We start from the raw sequence: 24,818 nt of genomic DNA on the forward strand, positions 1-24,818 counted from the left end.
GGTACCAAAACATTTCTGTAGCATTTAAGGTCCTCAAGAACACAGTGGCCTCCATCATTCTTAAATGGAAGAAGTTTGGAACCACCAAGACTATTCCTAGAGCTGGCCACCCAGACAAACTGAACAATAGGGGGAGAAGTGCCTTGGTCAGGGAGGTGACCAAGAACCAGATGGTCACTCTGACAGAGCTCCAGAGTTCCTCTGTGGAGATGGGAAAACCTTCCAGAAGAACAACCATCTCTGCAGTACTCCACCAATCAGGCCTTTATGGTAGAGTGGCCAGACGGAAGCCACTCCTCAGGAAAAGGCACATGACAACCCACTTGGAGTTTACCAAAAGGCACCTAAAAGACTCTCCAACCATGAGAAACAAGATTATCTGGTCTGATGAAACCAAGATTGAACTCTTTGGTCTGAATGCCAAGCGCCACATCTGGAGGAAACCTGGCACCATCCCTACGGTGAAGCATGGTGGTGGCAGCATCACGCTGTGGGGATGTTTTTCAGCGGCAGGGACTGGGAGACTAATCAGGATCGAAGGAAAGATGAACGGAGCAAAGTACAGAGAGATCCTAGATGAAAACCTACTCCAGAGTGCTCAGGACCTCAGACTGGGGCGAAGGTTCACCTTCCAACAGGACAACGACCCTTAGCACACAGCCAAGACAATGCAGGAGTGGCTTTGGGACAAGTCTCTGAATGTCTTTGAGTGGCCCAGCCAGAGCCCGGATTTGAACCCGATCAAACATCTCTGGAGAGACCTGAAAATAGCTGTGCAAGCCAAGCTTGTAGCGTCATACCCAAGAAGACTCGAGGCTGTAATCGCTGCCAAAGGTGTTTCAAAAAAGTACTGAGTAAAAGGGTCTGAATACTGTAAATGTAAATGTGATATTTCAGTTTTACATTTTTAATACATTTGCACAAAAAAAGTCATTATGGAGTATTGTGTGTAGATTGATGAGGAAAAAAACAATAATCAATTTTAGAATAAGACTGCAATGTAACAGAATGTGGAAAAGGTCAAGGGGTCTGAATATTTTCCGAATGCACTATACGTCCCAAATAGCACCCTATTCCCTTTATAGTGCACTACTTTTGACCAGTAGTGCAAAAGTAGTGTCCTATAAAGGTAATCAGGTGCCATTTGGGACGCATAATATGGGTGGAGCACTGACTCCTCACCTGGCTTATTGCTCTCATGCAACATTAGATCACACTCAGTTGGTTCACATACACAACACTTAAGCCTATCAACACACAGATTTAGCCTAACATAACACAGTATCAATCCCAAGGGACTAAGTATAGGGGCTTTAACACTGGGTATTCTCACCGGGTTATGGCTAATGACAGTGTTGTCGGACCAAATTATGTAGCTGGTCCGCAATCAAAAAGGAGATTCAAGGTTTATTTTTTGTATTTATTTCATTCAGGGGTAAGTAGAGACAAAAACGTTTCTGCCTCAGCCTTTGTCAGCCGCTCAGTCACAACCTTCAGGTAGGTTGTGACAACAAAACCTCAGCCAAGTGTTTGAGCTGCAGAATAGGACTACAGTGTAGTTCAGACCTTTGCTCTTTGTGACATCATGCCTATATTTCAGGAAGAACCTCACCCATCACTCCCAGAACAGAGCAATATCCATCACCAACACTCACACACAGACAGGAAGGAGGAGTGTCAGACAACACGGAGCAAAGGACAGGGGGAGAAAAGAGAGATAGCGAGTTTGCGAAGGAGACGAGAGCTTCAAGTACCTCAGTGTCCACATCACTAAGGACCTATCGTGGTCCAAACACACCAACACAGCCGTGAAGAGGGCACGACAACGCCTCTTACCCCAAAGTCATAAGACTGCTGAACAGTTCATCAAATGGCTACCTGGACTATTTGCATTGACCCCCTTATTTTTTGTTGCACACTCACACATACCTACCAGGTACAACCCCAAATCCGTAACCATGGGCACCCCCATAGATATCATCCTGACCAACTTGCCCTCTAAATACACCTCTGCTGTTTTCAACCAGGATCTCAGCGATCACTGCCTCATTGCCTGCGTCCGTTATGGGTCCGCGGTCAAACCCCCTCATCACTGTCAAACGCTCCCTAAAACACTTCTGCGAGCAGGCCTTTCTAATCGACCTGGCCCGGGTATCCTGGACGGATATTGACCTCATCCCGTCAGTAGAGGATGCCTGGTTGTTCTTTAAAAGTGCTTTCCTCACCATCTTAAATAAGCATGCCCCATTCAAAAAATGTAGAACTAAGAACAGATATAGCCCTTGGTTCACTCCAGACCTGTCTGCCCTTGACCAGCATTCTAAACATCCTGTGGTGTACTGCACTAGCATTGAATAGTCCCCACGATATGCAACTTTTCAGGGAAGTCAGGAACCAATATACACAGTCAGTTAGGAAAGCAAAGGCTAGCTTTGTCAAACAGAAATTTGCATCCTGCAGCACACTGTAAAGTCCATGGAGAATAAGAGCACCTCCTCCCAGCTGCCCACTGCACTGAAGCTAGGAAACACTGTCACCACCGATAAATCTATGATAATCGAGAATTTCAAAAAGCATTTCTCTACAGCTGGCTATGCTTTTCACCTGGCTACCCCAACAACCCCGGCCAACAGCTCTGCACCCCTCGCAGCATCTTGCCCAAGCCCCCCCCCCCCCCCCCCCCCCCCCAAGCCAACACCTCCTTTGGCCGCCTTCCCTTCCAGTTCTCTGCTGCCAATAACTGGAACGAATTGCAAAAAGTTGGAGACTTATATCTCCCTCACTAACTTTAAGAATCAGCTGTCAGAGCAGCTTACCGATCGCTGCAGCTGTACACAGCCCATCTGTAAATAGCCCAGCCCATCCAACCAACTACCTACCTCATCCCCATATTTGTTTTTGTTTTTCTGCTCTTTTGCACACTAGTATTTCTACTTGCACATCCTCATCTGCACATCTATCACTCCAGTGTTAATTTGCTAAATTGTAATTACTTCGCCACTATGGCCTACTTATTGCCTTACCTCCTTACTTCATTTGCACACACTGTATACAGATTTTTCTATTGTGTTATTGACTGTACGTTTGTTTATCCCACGTGTTGTTTTTGTCGCACTGCTTTGCTTTATCTTGGCCAGGTTGCAGTTTTAAATGAGAACTTGTTCTCAACTGGCCTACCTGGTTAAATAAAGGTGAAATAAAATAAAAATACTACACTGACACACACATACTCTCACACACACAAAACACACACACACACATGCATATTGACGCCACACAAACACACACACACACACACACACACACTCGCAAACAGACACACACACACTCGTTGCTGCTACTGTTTATTATCTATCCTGATTGCCTAGTCACTTTACCCCTACCTACATGTACATATTACCTCAATCACCTCAACTACCTCATACACCTGCACATTGACTCGGTACCGGTACTCCTTGTATATAGCCTCGTTATTGTTATTTTATTGTGTTACTATTCCTTTTTTATAGTAGGAGGGAGGGAGAAAGGCCCGCGGAGAGGAGGAGCGGGGAGAGATGTTATAAGGACAAACATTCCCACCTTGGATGTAAACAGAGCGAGGTCTGGTGGTGAAGTGGCTCATATCCATAAACAGTGAACCATCTGAATAACTCCTACTTTGGCATAGAGGGAGGAGAGAGAGACGGGAGAGGCATGGAGGGAGAGAGAGAGAGAGCAAGCAAGTGAAAGAGCAAGAGAGAGAGAGATGGACAGATGGAGAAAAAACAAGCCCTAGAGTAGCCCACAGAGACTGAAGGCCTTGGCAGCAGATGCAACAGTATAACACACACACACACACCGCCAGCTGAGCCCACGGCTGTCCAATCAGCAGGGGGGGGGGGGGTCCCTCACCACACCAGCCTGTCCATCACTCACCGTCTCTCTCCCATGCTGAGTCAGTGAGTGGGCTAGACAACTGTCAATCATCCCAAGGCCTGGGTTCAGTAGGCTAATACAGGGCAGGACTAGTTGAACTTGACACTTGTTTGACAAGTGGTGGAAGGTTTCCTGCTGTGAAGGCATGTTGGCGGTCTTGTTGAATTAACACTGTTCATGAAGAATCAGATGTAGTACATATGGCCTCAGTTCTGTTCCAAGACAGGTCTTGTCATTTTAGTCCTTATGATAACAGATGGCACTGAGGTAGTAACAGCTGATCCTAGACCAGCCGTTAGGGTTGAATCTCTCCCTGGATGGCCCTTACATGCTATTAAACCATCCACCGTGCTGTGTCCCACTACTAGACACCTGTGAAAAGCTGCATTCACTCTGCAGTGATGAGGTGTGAAACTAGTGTAGCCAACAGAGCAGTAACACAAGAGGATGCACAGGCCTTTCACACCCCAATGTGTGTGTGTGTGTGTGTGCACAATGCCAAATGGACGTTGGCAGAAGTCCTGCATAAAGTAACTATTTTAAATACATTTTATATGCTTGCACAAATATCAAATACAATACACTGATAAACACATGCAAGACCTAACTACAGACAAAGACAACCCAAAGGCACACTGACACAGACAGACACAGTCTGTGTGTGTGTCTGAGCGCACGTGTGTGTGTGTGTGTGTGTGTGTGTGTGTGTGTGTGTGTGTGTGTGTGTGTGTGTGTGTGTGTGTGTGTGTGTGTGTGTGTGTGTGTGTGTGTGTGTGTGTGCGTGCGCGTGTGTGTGTGTGCGCGTGCACAGTGTGCCGTTTGGGAGGCCTGACTTGAATGAAGATTTAATGGAGTGACTGACTATTAAATATGTCCTGTGTTCTGTCTGAGTCCGGGTCACGTTGACACACGGGGAGATCAGGAGACCCAATCCTCTACTACTTGTACTGCTCTACAACAGAAAACCAATTCAGTTCAACACACTCCTGAGATTTTCTGGACAGCTAGACACAGCACGTGCAGACGTTGAGTCACAAATAATAAACAGACCCTTTGTAGCATCAGAGTGAAGAGAACAGCAGCATCAAGGATACATTTTAGATAGGGTTAAACAGTCTTTCATCAAGACAGACTATATTAAAACATTGATTTCTATTGTGTGGCAAGTACACCCGACTGAACTGGGATGATCTCGATGGGTGAGTTCCATATTCACTCTAATCAAATCAAATTGTATTTGTCACTTGCGCCAAATACAACAGGTGTAGACCTTACCGTGAAATGCTTACTTACAAGCCGTTTTAACCAACAATGCAGTTCAAGAAAGAGTTAAGAAAATATTTACTAAATTAACAAAAGTAAAAAGAAAAAAATATTATCAATAAATATAACAAGAAATGTATATAACAGTAACGAGGCTATGTACAGGGGGTACCGGTACCGAGTCAATGTACGGGGGACCAGGTTAGTCGAGGACTCTATGCCAGAACTCTACATCTGTTGTTTGTCTCGACCGAACATTGACTTTATTATTGAGTAAACATACAGACTGAAACCTGGATAGCTCTCTCCCTTCCCCACATCCCTACTTTCTCTCTCCCACTGTTAGTTATGAGTCTGGTCCACAAGGCCCTGAGGGAGCCACACAACTCCCCTCTCTATGTCTCCTCTCAACCAAAACAATACACTACTGTAGAAGAATAACATATAGGGCCTAAATACAGAATAATTATGATTTGTTATAACCGGCTGATTCAAATTACATAACGCAGCATGTTTCTGTTCCCACAATATTTCACCTCTACGAACAGACAATTCTCATATGCATAATTAATATAGGCCTAAGTGTGTAATTCACTCACTGTACCAGATCAATAAGTCAGTGTGTGAACCTGAACTAAATCTCCCTCTCTCTCTGCATATAATGTAGGCTATGCAGAGAGTATCGAGGTGAGGATGTGTAAGCACTAAGTAGGGGGGAGATGAATTATAGAGACTAGTTATGAATAAACCAGTGCGAGCTAGCTGCAGTGTTACTGCATCTACTCGTGGAAGAGACTGGTATGAACTGTGCTCCTAATTGGAATGACAAGCCCAGAGTTAATCCTACAGCCTACACTGAACTGAACAGAGTAATGCCACCCCCCTTCTTCTTCCTCCTCTCTGAATCATGAGTCATACGTCGAAATATCTGGAGGGGTGGATTCCTGGGATGTCTGTGTGGTGACGTCAGCAGGACCTGGGAGGGATCAGGGCTAGCCTAGCAGGCAACCACAACCACAGGTTAACTTCTATTGGGGTAAACGACGCGAGTCCGTCATATCTATGCGTGCTACTGTAGATGAAACTGCACCGTGTGGTGACAGCAGCAGGACCTGGGAGGGATCAGGCTTAGCAAGCAATCACATCTACTAGGAGCGCAGATAGGCTCACTACACCCCTCTATATGGTTTGCTCTGCCGCCTGTGGATACTAGGCTACTGTACAGTCGTACCCAAAAGTTTTGAGAATGACACAAATATTAATTTCCAAAGTTTGCTGCTTCAGTGTCTTTAGATATTTTTCTCAGATGTTACTATGGAATACTGAAGTATAATTACAAGCATTTCATAAGTGTCAAAGGCTTTTATTGACAATTACATGAAGTTGATGCAAAGAGTCAATATTTGCAGTGTTGACCCTTCTTTTTCAAGACCTCTGCAATCTGCCCTGGCATGCTGTCAATTAACTTCTGGGCCACATCCTGACTGATGGCAGGCCATTCTTGCATAATCAATGCTTGGAGTTGGCCAGAGTTTGTGGGTTTTTGTTTGTCCACCCGCCTCTTGAGGATTGACCACAAGTTCTCAATGGGATTAAGGTCTGGGGAGTTTCCTGGCCATGGATCCAAAATATCGATGTTATGTTCCCCCAAGCCACTTAGTCATGACTTTTGCCTTATAGCAAGGTGCTCCATTACGCTGGAAAAGGCATTGTTCATCACCAAACTGTTCCTGGATGGTTGGGAGAAGTTGCTCTCGAAGGATGTGTTGGTACCATTCTTTATTCATGGATGTGTTCTTAGGCAACATTGTGAGTGAGCCCACTCCCTTGGCTGAGAAGCAACCCCACACATGAATGGTCTCAGGATGCTTTACTGTTGGCATGACACAGGACTGATGGTAGCGCTCACTTTGTCTTCTCCAGATAAGCTTTTTTCCGGATGCCCCAAACAATCGGAAAGGGGATTCATCAGAGAAAATTACTTTACCCCAGTCCTCAGCAGTCCAATCCCTGTACCTTTTGCAGAATATCAGTCTGTCCCTCATGTTTTTCCTGGAGAGAAGTGGCTTCTTTGCTGCCCTTCTTGACACCAGGCCATCCTCCAAAAGTCTTCGCCTCACTGTGCATGCAGATGCACTCACACCTGCCTGCTGCCATTCCTGAGCAAGCTCTGTACTGGTGGTGCCCCGATCCCGCAGCTGAATCAACTTTAGGAGATGGTCCTGGCGCTTGCTGGACTTTCTTGGGCGCCCTGAAGCCTTCTTCACAACAATTTAACCGCTCTCTTTGAAGTTCTTGATGATCCGATAAATGGTTGATTTAGGTGCAATCTTACTGGCAGCAATATCCTTGCCTGTGAAGCCCTTTTTGTGCAAAGCAATGATGACGGCACGGGTTTCCTTCCAGGTAACCATGGTTGATAGAGGAAGAACAATGATTCCAAGCACCACCCTCCTTTTAAAGCTTCCAGTCTGTTATTCGAACTCAATCAGCATGACAGAGTGATGTCCAGCCTTGTCCTCGTTAACACTCACACCTGTGTTAACGAGAGAATCACTAACATGATGTCAGCTTGTCCTTTTGTGGCAGGGCTGAAATGCAGCGGAAATGTTTTTGGGGGATTCAGTTCATTTGCATGGCAAAGAGGGACTTTGCAATTAATTGCAATTCATCTGATCACTCTTCATAACATTATGGAGTATATGCAAATTGCCATCATACAAACTGAGGCAGCGGACTTTGTGAAAAGTAATATTTGTGTTATTCTCAAATCTTTTGGCCACGACTGTACACTGGACAGGAGTAGGATGCACCGTCACAAAGGCGAAAGTTCAAGACAGACTTCTGGAGGTGGGGAGGTCGGCTGCTTTCATCAAAATAACTGTGTTCAATATGGTCCACTTCTAAAGCGTTTTACTTTGGTTTTCTACAGGTCGCGGTCTCCTGAGCCACAGTGTGTTGTTTACTATCCTCCTCAGTCCTTTACTCCCTCGAGGCTGAGAGGTGGTGAAGAGAGGTGACTAAAGGTTGGGAAGAGAAGCAGAGGTAGACGCCGCCCTTCTCCCCACGAGGCCTTCTATGTGACAGGCCAGGGGAACCTCTGAACCGACAGAGAGAGACAGAGAGATTGGGCCAGAGGAAAGAGACTGAGAAAAGTGTGTGAGTGCCAGGCCTTGTATAGAGAGAGAGAGAGAGAGCAGAGAGAGAGAGAGAGAGAGAGAGAGAGAGAGAGAGAGAGAGAAAGAGAAAGAGAAAGAGAAAGAGAGAGAAAGAGATAGAGAGAGAAAGAGAGAGAGAGAAAGAGAGAGAAAGAGAGAGAGAGAGAGAGAGAGAGAGAGAGAGAGAGAGAGCTGGTGAGGTGATACAGATAAACATGGCTCTGGAAAACCCCTGTGACTGAGAGGGCAGCTGAAGAAAAGGACGGTTGGGATGACGGACGAGGAGATAAAAGGAGGACTATAGAAAGACAGACAGTGACAGAACGAGGGATATGAAGATCAACTTCTGAACTTTACCATAAGCCTCTTGTCCTCTCCCGCTGTACCGAAGCCGTCAGTACATCTGAGAGGGAGGACAGGACAGGGCAGTGGAACATGGAGGCTTCAGAACAGTAACCCTACACCCTGGCCTGACAGCAGAGACAGAGGGAGAGAGGGAGAAGGAGAGAGAGAGAGAGAGAGAGAGAGAGAGAGAGAGAGAGAGAGAGCGAGAGGGAGGATTTACTTTGGCAAGGAGCCCAGGGACAAAGGCAATGAGACAGAATGAGAGAGGGGGGGAAAGGGAAAGAGAGATGGGTAGAATGGTTGTTAAACTTAATTCACCATGTGCAAGGGAGTGTGAGAGAGGAGAGGTGTGGGAGAGGAGAGCGGGAATCAGACTAGATTCAGCATGTGTTAGCTAGACAGTGTGAGTGTGTGGGAGAGAGAGAGAGAGAGCCCGCTAGATCGAGAGGAGGCGAGGGATGTGGGATTTAGAGTTAATGCAGCGGAGGAGAGTTCACTGCATGTGAGGCAATACATCACCATCACCACCACCACCCCCCAGCTGCTCAGTACTGGTGAGCTTTATTTCCCCCTAACCCTACCACCCCTCCCCTAACTGGAGTAAACTAAAGGTCAACAATACTTAGGCTTCCACTTCCAGCTCATACATACTACGTGCATTTCACGGACACCTCAACCTCTCCCATCCATCTCTGAAGACCATCCAGTTGGGATTTCTAGCTGCCATATATTTGTTTTTTAGCTCAACAGGTACAACAGTCACGCCGTGTTAAATCTGAGACTCTCTCTAGAGTCAACATGAGTCTCTCCTCTGGCCAACAAGATGGCCATGGTAATCCTGCCGTTAGCGCCGCAGGCTACAATCCCACCCAGGCACAGCAGTTGTCCCGTACAACACTGCACCAACTGCAAGTCTGTCTTTGGTGTCTATTGAGGTCTACCAAGTTCAGAACTCGCTCTCAGACACACACACACACACACACACACACACACACACACACACACACACACACACACACACACACACACATCCTTAGAACTCAGGGTCAGTGGTGGCGTGCCGATACACACAGCAGCAGACTAAGAGAGGATACACACACAACTGTCTGAAGCTGGAGAAGCCAAGGAAAGTGGGATTAAGGGAAGGAGGACGGGTGAGCCGTGAGCACTGGGCCACGTTAGCCTTGGGTCTTTAGCTGGAGCGCTGTGAATGGACATGAATGGCCTCATTGTAGCCCGGTCTGTCCTCTGAGGGAGTGCCGTGTGTGTGTGTGTGTGTGTGTGTGTGTGTGTGTGCATGAGTACTCCTGTAAGACCTCTTGAATGAATTGGTACTTGTATCGAGAATACTGTATGGGGGTGGACACACAAACCTCTCTTCCTCCATTTTCGGGTCGCTGCGCCCCACAGCACTCTGGGTAATGGTGTGTGTGTGCGAGCAAGACCTCTTAAAGTGGTACTGTAACTAGAATGACCCTCTCCAGTGTTTCTGTGTGGTCACAGCTGGACTACTCAGGTCCATGTGTTGTTTTAAAGACTTGTCAATAACAGCTGGATCACAAGTAGAAAAGGCCGGAGTCCGTGTGTGTGTGTGTGTGTGTGTGTGTGTACAGTAAGTGCATAATGTGTGTGAATCCTGGGGATTACCACACTAAGCTTTACCAGGGTGGCTCAGGGTTGATTCCCCTGGCAGAGTAGGCCTATACTGAACAGAGGGCACACACACACCACTACCCAGGGTGCTGTGGGGCGCAGTGACCCAGCAGGAGAGGGAGAGCGAGGAGGTGGTTAGTTTCCAGCAGAGTGGCCTGCTGCAACACGGTGCTGCTGAACCGTTCCTAGCAGGGAGCCCACACTGTGCCAGAGTGGACAGCAGGGATCTCTCACAGGGGAGAATACAAGTGTGTGCGTGTGTGTGTGTGTGTGTGTTAGAGCTGGGCGATATGGACAAAAATTCATATCATGATAAATGTAACTATTTTGCACGACAACAACAAATACAACAATAAAGAAATGGTTTAATGGACAGTTACTTTACATTAGAAGCAGGCCTCTAGACATTTTTCCCCCATTGCCAAGTAAGACAACTGGGATGGTAGCTTATGATTTTAAAAAAAAATCAGCTATTTCATCTAAAATATCCAGGAAATGTATGATATATTTTGATGTGCAACCTGTCAAAATAGGATCCAGAATTCTCAGATTTCTTTTTGGCTCTTCAGAGAATTTTCCAAGCATCTTTGTACATATTAGCCTAAAGGAGAGGGGGGGTAAGTTGAGCCATTTTTTACATTCAGCATTACTCCGTAAAGAGAAATATAGTATTCTTTCTAACAAAGATACCTACGTATTAGAGCACAACCGATTTATCGGTTGACCGATATTGTCTGCCGATATTAGCCTTTTACGGATGTTTTTGTATTGCCGTTTAATCCACTGAAAAGGATGTGAGGTGCAGATAAAATGAACACCAAAAAACTTCCATAGAAATACTTTCTTTTTTTGCATTCACTATTAGTCCCGAAGAGGGTCCTCTTTACATGGCTATAAGCCTATTTTTCCTTGTCGCGCTACAACAAGACTGGACACTATCACCCAATACAACACCACCAGTCAGAGAGGACTGTCAACTACTGTGAACTAAGGTGAGAGCTGAGTAGATAGGAGCTTGCCAGCTCAATAAAGTGCCAAAATGCGCACTAGCCATATACTGTTACGTGGAGTATAATGTGAAAGCAAGTGACGTGCTAAGAACGTTCAGCTCTGTGGTAATGTTAACGTTAAATCCCTTTAGCGAAGACCTGGAAATCTGGTGTGTTATATTTGCTCTTCGTGAAGAGTATTCCTCAAGCTCTGTCATTTAGAAAGACACACAAAAACATAGCAGGCTACAAAGCAGCGCTTTGGGTTGTCATTTGCCAGGGACTCGTCCAAATTCACGTTTCGCCGCCCCCATCTAGCCAGCTAACCAGCTGTGTGAGAGTAGGGCTGTTGCGGTGACCGTACCGGCAGTCATGACCGTAGTAAAATTCCAGTAATCTCCTTTTAAATAAAAAAAAAATCTCCTCTTATGCACTCTGGACATGCTTTGGTAGTACCCAACTTGCTGAAGACCATCATTGCCCAAAGGCCTGGTACTCGGGGCTCTATTGTCCCTCTAACCACTCTGACTTTAATGCAATGCAATCCAAAAATCACATCAAAACACTTATAATCAAAACAGTATCTATCATGTTTTTAAAAAGTCACCTCACTGTGATGATTCATTTGAAGAAAGTAGTTCAACAGCAGGTTGAAACCGGAGTTGAATGGCGGGAACCAGGTTACTGAGATTTACCACCCAAACCACTCCCTTTCCCCCGGGATAGATAACTGCGAGAAAAAGGTCAATTATAATAAATTATGTATATGAACAGCATGGCGTGAAATTGAACTGTTAAATTATATGCGATGTCTAAATCGGGCTTCTCTACGGCCTCTGCATGATGAATGATCAACGCTCAGGGTGGGGACAGACAGCCCATCTCAGGGTGGGGACAGACAGCCCATCTCACGGTGGGGACAGACAGCCCATCTCAGGGTGGGGACAGACAGCCCATCTCAGGGTGGGGACAGACAGCCCATCTCAGGGTGGAGACAGACGGCCCATCTCAGGGTGGGGACAGACAGCCCATCTCAGGGTGGGGACAGACAGCCCATCTCAGGGTGGGGACAGACAGCCCATCTCAGGGTGGGGACAGACAGCCCATCTCAGGGTGGGGACAGACAGCCCATCTCAGGGTGGAGACAGACAGCCCATCTCAGGGTGGGGACAGACAGCCCATCTCAGGGTGGGGACAGACAGCCCATCTCAGGGTGGGGACAGACAGCCCATCTCAGGGTGGGGACAGACAGCCCATCTCAGGGTGGGGACAGACAGCCCATCTCAGGGTGGGGACAGACAGCCCATCTCAGGGTGGGGACAGACAGCCCATCTCAGGGTGGGGACAGACAGCCCATCTCAGGGTGGAGACAGACAGCCCATCTCAGGGTGGGGACAGACAGCCCATCTCAGGGTGGGGACAGACAGCCCATCTCAGGGTGGGGACAGACAGCCCATCTCAGGGTGGGGACAGACAGCCCATCTCAGTATGGAGCGCAGTTCACAACGCATGTAGATCCGTCATCTCGTCATGGTAACTGTTTTTCTTGTGACAGGTAGGCCTGCATTTGCTGCAGCATAGCCTATATGCTACAGTAACATAAAGACTGAATGCGTGTCTAATTTACCCATCTCCACCTGGCTTTCGAATATCGTTGCTTTAAATTCAGTGCACGCGCGGGCACTCTTTCACAGTCTCTCTCTCTCTCTCTCTCTGTCAACTCCATTCAAAATTGCATCCAAAATAGATCATCCTGTTCTAGACTGATATATAGTCCTATATATAGATCTTGGGAATCCCACGCAGGAAAAGCTAGAAGCTTGCTGAACAATATTTTTTGTAGCTTTTCTTATATCAATAGACTATTCGAGGAGGGACGCAAGCTCTTGTTTGCTCAATGTTAAATACATCAGCCAATAGAACCCACGGGTAGTTTGAAAGGAGAGCGAACACGAGATTGGCGGTAGGAGTTATTTATTCAGACCCCTAACCATTCAATCTTCATGAAGAGAAGTGGAAGCCTTCTGCATCTAATTCTACTCCTATTTTATTCAAGGAAATCATTAGAATGATAAAGATAAGGACAACAAAAGTTATTTCATTTAAGTGTTGAAAGCGAAGGAATGAAGCAACAATAGAGAGAAAGAGGTAGGCTAATAACATCAGGGGAAATATTATGAAAGGTATATATGCGTCAGCCTACTAATTATACAAATAGGCCCTATTATATTTCCAAATTCAAATCTAATTTGCTAGCCTACTGTATACTTTTAACTTTGTTGGCCGCATGTGTTGCACCAGAATAGCATGTTCTCTCCCTGCTTTATCATGGTTTGAACGATGTGCGTAATTCCTGTCCATATAATACAGTATAATACAATACAGTAATACTGTCCACACTCAAAAAGAGTAGCCTACTGAACCTAGTTTCATTTATTTACCCAAGAGCTATAGGCTTTTATCTACAGCTATGGGCTTTTATGTCATGCATAATGTGCAGTAGCCTATATCAACTATGTATTGGCTAACAGCACAATCATTTGGGAATGGGTTCATTAAATGCCTTTTTTTAACTAGGCAAGTCAGTTAAGAACAAATTCTTATTTTCAATGAACAGTGGGTTAACTGCCTTCTTCAGGGGCAGAACGACAGATGTTTACCTTGTCAGCTCGGGGATTCGATCTAGCAACCTTTCGGTTACAAGTCCAACGCTCTAACCACTAGGCTACCTGCCGCCCCAATGTATGGCTCATCAGGCTCAGGTAGCTTCAGTCTTGAATTTTCGATCAAAGCTGTAATCAAATCAAGACATAGTCCTATTTATATACTTTATAATGCTTTTGAATGACACTTCCAGTTTTGGCAGGAAATACCGGGTTACCCAGGAGAAAAGTGATTTATTGGAACATTTGTAAAATAGAGTGAAAATATTCAACCCTAGTTGAAACTGAGTGTAAGACATGGTCGTTGTAGTTGTTGTTTCAAGCCTAGCACAACGAAATGGACAGCGCTTTCTAAGGTGATGATTAATTCAAAACACCCATATTCATACATTAAAGATCAATTACTGTGAGACCGGCGGACTTTGGCATGACAATAGCCGGCTGACAAAATGACATGACCGCCACAGCCCTATCCTAGCCATAACACTTCCCAAATCCGAACCTTAACCTTTACTGTAACCATTTTAAATTTCAACTTCACGAGAGGCAGTGCTGCGCCAACGGCAAAGTTTGTGATTGATGTTTTTTTTTCAAGTGACAACTACCAGAATTCAGTGGCTACAGCCCTACAATCAATTATAACATAGCTAAATATCAATACACTGTAGTTTTCCAGCTGGCTAGCATGAGGCAGCTCAGTCTTCAGGGTCTAGGCTAAATATTTTGCTGGAATCAGTGCAGTTTATCCTCCTTTCACTAGAGTGGCAGATGTTCCTACATTTTAGATTAAATGTTCTTTCCTCAAATTTAAGAAATACACTTTGAGGGATGTTTTAAGCACAATCCATAAAGATGTGTTGTTTTGTTTTCATGTTTGATACCTCTGGTTTAGATACAAGCATCCTGAAATCTCTAACACAATACATTCATTTGACTTAGAGCATACCACAAAAGACTCAACTCTAAATATGATGTTGTTACTAGATAAATGTATCTATCAGTAAATGTAGGCTAATGTCCAGGCCAATGACCAACAGAAACGTTCCAGCTCTAGGCCTAGGCTACTTGATGCAGGCATATTCATTGCAAATTGCGTGCTCCGCTCTACTCTGCTCCACAGGCGTGTCAAACTAGGGATGCACGATATATCGGTGAGCATATCGAAATCGGACGATATTAGCTAAAAATGACAACATCGGCATTGGCACAATGTCTAGTTTAACACCGATGTGCAAAACCGATGTCTAAGCTGACGTGCATACCTATATAACGTAGGTAGATGACGTAGTGACGCCACGAAAAATACAGCGCTACACAGAACAAAAGCAGAAAAATACTAAGCGCACACTTCCAACAACTAAACAAGTTCAAGTCAAGCAGTCACTTGAAAGAGTAAGAACATTTCAGCGAGACAACTCAAAAGCGAAATCCATTAATGCCAAGATAATGGGATTCATTGCCCTTGACAATCAACCTGATTGTCGTGGATGATGTTGTGGATGATGTTGGCTTTCGTCGAATTGTCGAGCACCGGTACACACTATCAAGTACTGTAGGCGCTATTTGAAAGAATGAAAGAAAAGCATTGCAAGTTAAAATTTTGAAGAATTAGTGTGGGAGAGGTGGAAAAAGTATTGTTATCGATGCACCTGTTAAGAAACTGTCTGTTAGAACTGTTAAGACTCCATGGATTGATGAGGAATTGAAAAACTGTATGGTTGAAAGTGATGGGGCAAAAGGAGTGGCTAATAAGTCTGGCTCCATATCTGACTGGCTTACTTACTGCAAATTGAGAAATGATGTGACTACAACAAAAAGAAGAAACTTTATTATGAAGCCAAGATCAATGATATAAAGAATGATGGGAAAAAAAACTTTGGAGTACTTTAAATGAAATTATGGGCGAATGACAAATTCAACTCCATCTTTCATCGAATCAGATGGCTTATTCATCACGAAACCATTTGATGTTGGCAATTATTTTAATGATTATATCATTGGCAAAGTGGGCAAACTTAGGCAGGAAATGCCAACAACGAACAGTGAGCAATTGTATTCATGCATAAAAAAACAAATAATGAAAGAAAAGCATTGCAAGTTTGAATTTTGTAAAATTGGTGTGGGAGGTGGATAAATTATTGTTATCGATCAATAATGACAAACCTCCTGACATTAACAACTTAGATGGAAAGTTACTGAGGATGGTAGCTAACTCTATAGCCACTCCTATCTGTCATATCTTTAATCTGAGCCTAGAGGAAAGTCTTTGTCCTCAGGTCTGGAGGGAATCCAAAGTCATTCCGCTACCCAAGAGTGGTAAAGCGGCCTTTACTGGTTCTAACAGCAGACCTATCAGCTTGCTGCCAGCTCTTAGCAAACTGTTGGAAAAAATTGTGTTTGACCAAACACAATGCTATTTCTCTGTAAACAAATGAACAACAGACTTTCAGCATGCTTATAGAGATGGGCACTCAACATGAACTGCACTGACACAAATGACTGATGATTGGTTGAAAGAAATTGATAAGAAGAAGATTGTGGGAGCTGTACTGTTAGATTTCAGTGCAGCCTTTGATATTATTGATCATAACATTTTGTTGAAAAAATGTTTTATGGCTTTTCAACCTCAGCACTGAATCCATGATATGGCAATCTATTCTTTAATGGAAGCTTCTCTAATGTCAAACATGTTTTTTTATTTCACCAAATACGTCAGTTGAGAACAAGTTCTCATTTACAACTGTGACCTGGCCAAGATAAAGCAAAGCAGTGCGACAAAAACAACAACACAGAGTTACACATGGGATAAACAAACATACAGTCAATAACACAATAGAAAAGTATATGTACAGTGTGTGCAAATGTAGTAGGATTAGGGAGGTAAGGCAATAAATAGGCCATAGAGGCGAAATAATTACAATTTACCATTAACACTGGAGTGATAGATGTGCAGATGATGATGTGCACATGTCAAACATGTAAAGTGTGGTGTACCGCAGGGCAGCTCTCTAGGCACTCTAGTCTTTTCTATTTTTTACCAATGACCTGTCACTGGCATTAAACAAAGCATATGTGTCCATGTATGCTGATGATTCAACCAAATACGCACAGCTAATGAAGTCACTGAAACCCTTAACAAAGAGTTGGAGTCTGTTTTGGAAAGTAATAAACTGGTCCTGAACATCTCTAAAACTAAGAGCATTGTATTTGGTACAAATCATTCCTTAAGTTCTAGACCTCAGGTGAATCTGGTAATGAATGTTGTGGCTGTTGAACAAGTTGAGGAGACTAAATTACGTGCCGTTACTTTAGCTTGTAAACTGTCATGGTCAAAACATATAGATTCAATGGTTGTAAAGATGGGGAGAGGTCTTGCTGTAATAAAGAGATGCTGTGCTTTTTTGACAGCACACTCCAAAAAGCAAGTTCTGTAGGCTCTAGTTTTGTCTAATCTTGATCAATGTCCAGTTGTGTGGTCCAGTGCTGCAAGGAAAGACCTAAGCTGCAGCTGGCCCAGAACAGAACGGCACTTTTTGCTCTTAATTGTAATCAGAGGGTTGATATAAATACTATGCATGCAAGTCTCTCTAGGCTAAGAGTTGAGGAGAGACTGACTATATCACTTCTTTTAATAAGAAACGTGTTAAAAATCCCAAATTGTTTGCATAGTCAACTTACACACAGCTCTGACACACACACTTATCCCACCAGACATGCCACCAGGGGTCTTTTCACAGTCCCCAAATCCAGAACAAATTTAAGGAAGCGTACAGTATTATATAGAGCACTAATTGCATGGAACTTCCTCCCATCTCACATAGCTCAAATAAACAGCAAACCTGGTTTCAAAAAAGAGATAAAGCAACACCACGCGGCACAACGCCTCTCCCCTATTTGACCTAGATAGTTTGTGTGTAAGCATTGATATGTAGGCTACGTGTGCCTTTTTTCAAATGTATGTAGTTCTGTCTTTGAGCTGTTCTTATGATGTTCTGTATTATATCTTTCTGTATTAAGATAAGTTTCATGTTTTGTGTGGACCCCAGGAACAGTAGCTGCTGCTTTTGCAACAGCTAATGGGGATCCTAATACCAAATACCAAAGTTGGGTGGAGGAGGAATAATGGTCTGGGGCTGTTTTTCACGGTTCGGGTTAGGCCCCTTAGTTCCAGTGAAAGTAAATCTTAACGCTACAGCATACAATGAATGACATTCTAGACGATTCTGTGCTTCCAACTTCATGGCAAGAGTTTGGGAAGGCCCTTTCCTGTTTCAGCATGACAATGGCCCGTGCACAAAGCGAGGTCCATACAGAAATGGTTTGTTGAGATCGGTGTGGAACTTGACTGGCCTGCAAAGAGCCCTGACCTCAACCCCATTGAACACCTTTGGGATGAATTGGAACGCAGACTGCGAGCCTGGCCTAATCGCCCAACATCTGTGCCCGACCTCACTAATGCTCGTGGCTGAATTGAAGCAAGTCCCTGCAGCAATGTTTCAACATTTAGTGGAAAGCCTTTACAGAAGACTGGAGGCTGTTATAGAAGCAAAGGGCGACCAACTCCATATTAATGCCCATGATTTTGAAATTAGATGTTCGACGATCAGGTGTAATGAGAACTTATAGTAGCCCATCTTTTGATTATAGCTAGCTTAATTTCAGTCAACTGCTCCTGCTGAGGTCAGGCTCCCGTTCAACACTAGCTTCTAACCTCCTCCTTTTAGCCAGCTAGTTTTAGCTAGCTAACTGGCTAATAGCCAGAGCCCTTGAGTGCCTAGCTAGCTAGACATCTGACTGAAATATCAGCAACTATTTACCAGTTTTATACTCATTCTCCGAGAGTCGGGGGTTCTGTTGACACGGCAGGAGTCGAGGGATGTAAAAAAAAATCCCTCTGTCAGCGATGTCTCTCTGCTACTTGCCACTGTAGATCTGGGCTAAGGTAGTTAGTTTCACCTCTCGGCCGATGTCGAGAGGTGAACATGACGACGAACATGATTCCACTCGTTCCAAGAGGTAGGCACGATTACAACTCAGATCAAGAAGCCTTCTGAGCGTTGATCAATGCTGGGAATGCAATAATAAGTGGGTAAACAATAATTAACTAAATAAAAAAGGTGAGTCAATGCTATTTCACTAATAAAAAGATGCGTAAACAGAGTTTACCTTCCACTACATCCCCGTTTGGGTCTGGTAAAACCCATTCATAAACATCAATATCCTGCCGGGCAGGATAGGATCTACATTTACCCAGCATTTACCCATCGATGTGACGTTTGGTGGCGCCTAATCAGTCAGTTCTGTACCTGCCTGGCTGAGTGGCAGTGTGGGTGGAATATTCAAGCTCGCCTGGCAACCAGAGCTCAAAACAAGTGAGGAAATAAAACTCTGTAGTCTGCCTGGAAATGAATTTGCAACACCAATAGATTCTTCATATAAACATACTTGATCATTTTCTGTTCTCCTCTCATTTCACAGTACCGTTTACACCTTCTGTATCCTGTGCATGCGACAAATAAACTTAGATTTTATTTGATAATGGGTGTGTGTTTACCAATGTGAAGAACAACATGACCTGTACCAAAGTCAGATTAGGATATAGGCCAAGGACTAGATAGTGTATTTTTACCTGGAGTTTTTCCTTATTGTAGGCTACTACTTTCACCACTTTTAGTCTTGAAAGCTTTGGTTGTTAACTACCCTATCTTACTCACTCTGTTAAGCACATGGCCTCACACGTGAATCCTTAAAGAGATGGGTGGGGCTAAGGCTTAAGAGGGTGTGAGCGATGCTGAATAGGTGTAGACAAAGAAGAACTCTCCAGTAGGTGTACCAAAACATTTAACGGGCCATTTTCTCAAAAGTGGGATTACCAGTTTATCAACTTTCAAAGCATAATTACTTTCCCATTGTTCCTCAACTACAGTGTGTGATGTACCATTTCGTAGCTCTGAGTCTTTACTTTTATCCAATGTAAAAAAAAAAAATTGCTACATAAGTCCGAATCGAGGTGGTCGGTCACATATATGAAGGACCTACATGTATCCACTTTCAAAGTGAATGCTTTTGTTTACAGGTTTTGTGCCAATTAATTTAACATTGGCAAATGCGTCAGTAAAAAAAATAGTGTGCCTTTTTAATGCAGCGCCTTGTTGTTAATAGATCGCAAAGCAGAATTAACTTAGCTAAACTTTTAGAAATGACCAGTTCACTGTCTCACCCATAGCCTAAAAATGCATCTCATGTGCAAGTGCGCTGTTCAGCTCACAAGTGCAGGCTGGGGGACATTTAAGACGTATTCTAGTGCGGATCACTAAAATAATGATTATGACAACAACTCAAATATTATGGCAACACTATAGCAAAGATGTTCTGGTATGGTTTAAAAACTTGGAAGCCAAGCTGGAGTTATCAGTGTTATCACCTGGACATGGTGAAATATCTTCATGAATAAAAACCTCCAGGCTTCAGTGATAATGGTCCATTTATTCAGAGAAAAAAATGAATTATAGGGGTTAGATTGGAAAAAAAACTAATCCCGTCCGAATCCTCCTCTGGAATAATGAACCTTCTGGGGTAATAATTACATAATCAATGTTCTCTACTAATACCAGTCCCCTGCAAAGTGGGCTTTAATCCTGTTAGCTCCTAGTAGAGCAAAGAGCCTATGAACTCAAGATCAATTAGGCTTATGACTCAAAATGCACTGTGTGGCACGTTAACGTTAAAGGAAAGATTTTATTTTTCAACTTCATCATCTCCAGCACCACCCCAACATCAACATATGTTAAAATGGCGCATTTCTATGTTTTGTAGTAAAAAACAGGAAGACAAGTGTTTCCAATGACATCATCAGCCAATTAGTTGGAAACACTTATCTTCCACTATCTTTTTTTACAACAAAACATTGAAACGCACCATTGTCACATACAGTTGAATTCTGAAGTTTACATACACCTTAGCCAAATACATTTAAAGTCAGTTTTTCACAATTCCTGACATTTAATCCTAGTAAAAATTCCCTGTGTTAGGTCAGTTAGGATCACCACTTAATTTAAAGAATGTGAAATGTCAGAATAATAGAAGAGAGAATGATTTATTACAGCTTTTATTTTTTTCATCACATTCCCAGTGGGTCAGAAGTTTACATACACTCAATTAGTATTTGGTAGCATTGCCTTTAAATTGTTTAACTTGGGTCAAACGTTTTGGGTAGCCTTTCACAAGCTTCCCATAATAAGTTGGGTGAATTTTGGCCCATTCCTCCTGACAGAGCTGGTGTAACTGAGTCATGTTTGTAGGCCTCCTTGCTCGCACACACTTTTTCAGTTCTGCCCACACATTTTCTATAGGATTGAGGTCAGGACTTTGTGATGGCCACTCCAATACCTTGACTTTGTTGTCCTTAAGCCATTTTGCCACAACTTTGGAAGTATGCTTGGGGTCATTGTCCATTTGGAAGACCCATTTGCGACCCAGCTTTAACTTCCTGACTGATGTTTTGAGATGTTGCTTCAATATATCCACATCATTTTCCTTCCTCATGATGCCATCTATTTTGTGAAGTGCACCAGTCCCTCCTGCAGCAAAGCACCCCCACAACATGATGCTGCCACCCGCATGCTTCACGGTTGGGATGGTGTTCTTCGGCTTGCAAGCCTCCCCCTTTTTCCTCCAAACATAACAATGGTCATTATGGCCAAACAGTTCTATTTTTGTTTCATCAGACCAGAGGACATTTCTCCAAAAAGTACGATCTTTGACCCCATGTGCAGTTGCAAACCGTAGTCTGGCTTTTTTATGGCGGTTTTGGAGCAGTGGCTTTTTCCTTGCTTAGCGGCCTTTCAGGTTATGTCAATATAGGACTTGTTTTACTCTGGATATAGATACTTTTGTACCTGTTTCCTCCAGCATCTTCACAAGGTCCTTTGCTGTTGTTCTGGGATTGATTTGCACTTTTCGCACCAAGGTACGTTCATCTCTAGGAGACAGAACGCGTCTCCTTCCTGAGCGGTATGACGTCTGTGTGGTCCCATGGTGTTTATACTTGCGCACTATTGGTTGTACAGATGAATGTGGTACCTTCAGGCATTTGGAAATTTCTCCCAAGCATGAACCAGACTTGTGGAGGTCCACAGGTACACCTCCAATTGACTCAAATGATGTCAATTAGCCTATCAGAAGCTTCTAAAGCCATGACGTCATTTTCTGGAACTTTCCAAGCTGTTTAAAGGCACAGTCAACTTAGTGTATGTGAACTTCTGAGCCACTGGAATTGTGATACACTGAATTATAAGTTAAATAATCTGTCTGTAAATAATTGTTGGAAAAATGACTTGTGTCATGCACAAAGTAGATGTCCGAACCGACTTGCCAAAACTATAGTTTGTTAACAAGAAATGTGTGGAGTGGTTGAAAAACGAGTTTTAATGACTCCAACATAAGTGTATGTAAACTTCCGACTTCAGCTGTATGTAGATGTTGGGGTGGTGCAGGAGATGATGATTATGAAGTTTAACAATTTTGAAATGTCCCTTTAAGGTTAGGCTGATGTCTGTGGCTAAGTGAATCCAGGACTTGCAGAGACAAGTCAACACCACAGCAGGAGTGGATCCTGAGGTTCAGTGACACATTAGTTAAAGCTAGAACCCTTCATTGAAACAATAACAAATTGTTTTGGTAGAAAGCTGAGGGATGGGCCTGGAGAAATGTAACCACTCCAAATTCATAGACAGAGCTATGGATGCAAGGACTGATCATCCAAGATATCATAATTATAGTTTAAACCATGTTGAGGTTATACAGTGTTTTTTTACATTTACATCGTTTACAAACATTGGAGTAAAACAGTCATATATGTTTTGGGTTCTGAACTAAGCTCATGGGGCATTTATAAGTTATATTCTTCAAAAAAACATGGGGGATACATATCATTAATTTATAAGTCCAAAAATGGATGTAGCAAATAAGAATTCTAGCTTTAATAATAGTAGTTGGATATGTTCAGCCAGAAAAAAAAACAAAGGCTGCGTCTGAAATGACAGCTTTGTTGTTCACTGTGGGGGAAAGGCCACAGGGTGCCATTTCAGACGCATGCAAAGTCTAACCATTTCTGGAACATGTAAGAGAGCGTGGAAGAGATTGGTTTATTTTCGTGCCAAAAACCAAATGCTTGTTAATAGGATGAGGACACTGGTTCTCTGCTTCAATTTAGTGCAGGATTCTTATTCAATACAGCGTCAAGGTTTAGTGATGGGTCATGGCCACCGGCATGACTGTGTGTGTGTGTGAGCTGAGACTCATCCTGCCCATAGATTGAGAGGTAGAGAGATGGGCATATGTATGATGGCAGGCAAAACCAATTACACACATAATCGCATGGGAAAAGAACATTACGGTTGAAGGGAATGAGAACAAGGAGTCGAGAACAGATCGACATGTTTCAGGGGGGTTAAATGTGGTTTGGGTTGGGAGTGGGGAGGATTTCTCTACGAATCAAAAATAGATGGCAGGGTATATGAAGTGATGGTTGGATTGCTACGGGACGGGATGTTATCAAATCATTACGTTGGATGGATTAGAGTTAGGGAAGGTTACGGCTGGATGGACACACACAAATAACCATGTTATTTCCAATGATAGAGTTCACACACAACTGACAACCCTTTAGAACTATGTGGTAAAGTAATAAAATGCTTCAAAACATTACATCATGACTCATTACATAAGCAACTTATCCTTTTTGGTCTCCCACCTCATTCCATCCTCGTCTGCCACCTCATTCCGTCCTCGTCTGCCACCTCATTCCGTCCTCGTCTGCCACCTCATTCCGTCCTCGTCTGCCACCTCATTCCGTCCTCGTCTGCCACCTAATTCCGTCCTCGTCTGCCACCTAATTCCGTCCTCGTCTCCCACCTCATTCTATCCTCGTCTCCCATCTCTGAGAGTGTTTTAGTCTCTGTAGCTTCACATCCCGCCTTAACCACAAACTGCTCCATTGACTCTGAATGGGACGACATCCCAAAGGGGCCTCTAATCTGCTGTAAATGGGCCAGGAAGCAGTGTGTGTGTGTGTGTGTGTGTGTGTGTGTGTGTGTGTGTGTGTGTGTGTGTGTGTCAGACACCACAGAGTAGACTAGGCATAAAACTATGAGCTCATCCTCCCCCGACAGCCATTGCCATGGCAGCACAGCTCCAGGTAACACACTTGACACACCTGTCTCCTGTCCTCTGCGCCTCCCGACTCTCCGCCCAATTGACTCAAGCCACACCCATTTCAGAGGCAGGTGGATATTCAAGTGTGTGATACTGTGGGACTCAATTCTTCCGAATTTGTTATAGAGAATACTGATACTCTAACAGGAAATGAATCCGAATAGTTAGAGAATACTGACACTAACAGGAAATGAATCCGAATAGTTATAGAGAATACTGACACTAACAGGAAATGAATGCAAAAAAGGTTTTTCTACAATATTTACCTTCGTATAATATTTTTCCATTCAACCACAGAACAAACACTGGGCTCTTTTACACAGAGTGAACCAGCCTCTCTCTCTAAATGTCATCTGTGTAACCTGATCTGTAGTAGAATCAAATAAGAGGATTGTTTAAAGAGCGAGGCCTTATTCCCTAGAGTCATTTATACCGTCATCGCCAAAGAGTAGATGCACTCAGTACACAGGGGACTGAGAGTGGGTGACACACACACACACACACACTCTAAATCATATTTACAGTTCTGACTGAACAACCCAAACACAATTTCAATGTTTACTTCCCTTCAATACATAATACCCCTTCTACCATGCAATGTACACAATCCACAGCAG

General features: G+C 43.7%; 1 protein-coding gene across 1 annotated transcript in view; it reads right to left on the reverse strand.

Annotated features, from left to right (window-relative positions):
* LOC115178288 (serine/threonine-protein kinase N1) overlaps positions 1–24,818 on the reverse strand; it is a 58,344-nt gene that overhangs the window by 27,172 nt on the left and 6,354 nt on the right. The gene's annotated exons all lie outside the window — the stretch shown is intronic.

The sequence above is a fragment of the Salmo trutta genome, chromosome 38 (genome assembly GCF_901001165.1).
Source record: "Salmo trutta chromosome 38, fSalTru1.1, whole genome shotgun sequence".
In the NCBI taxonomy this organism is placed as follows: domain Eukaryota; kingdom Metazoa; phylum Chordata; class Actinopteri; order Salmoniformes; family Salmonidae; genus Salmo; species Salmo trutta.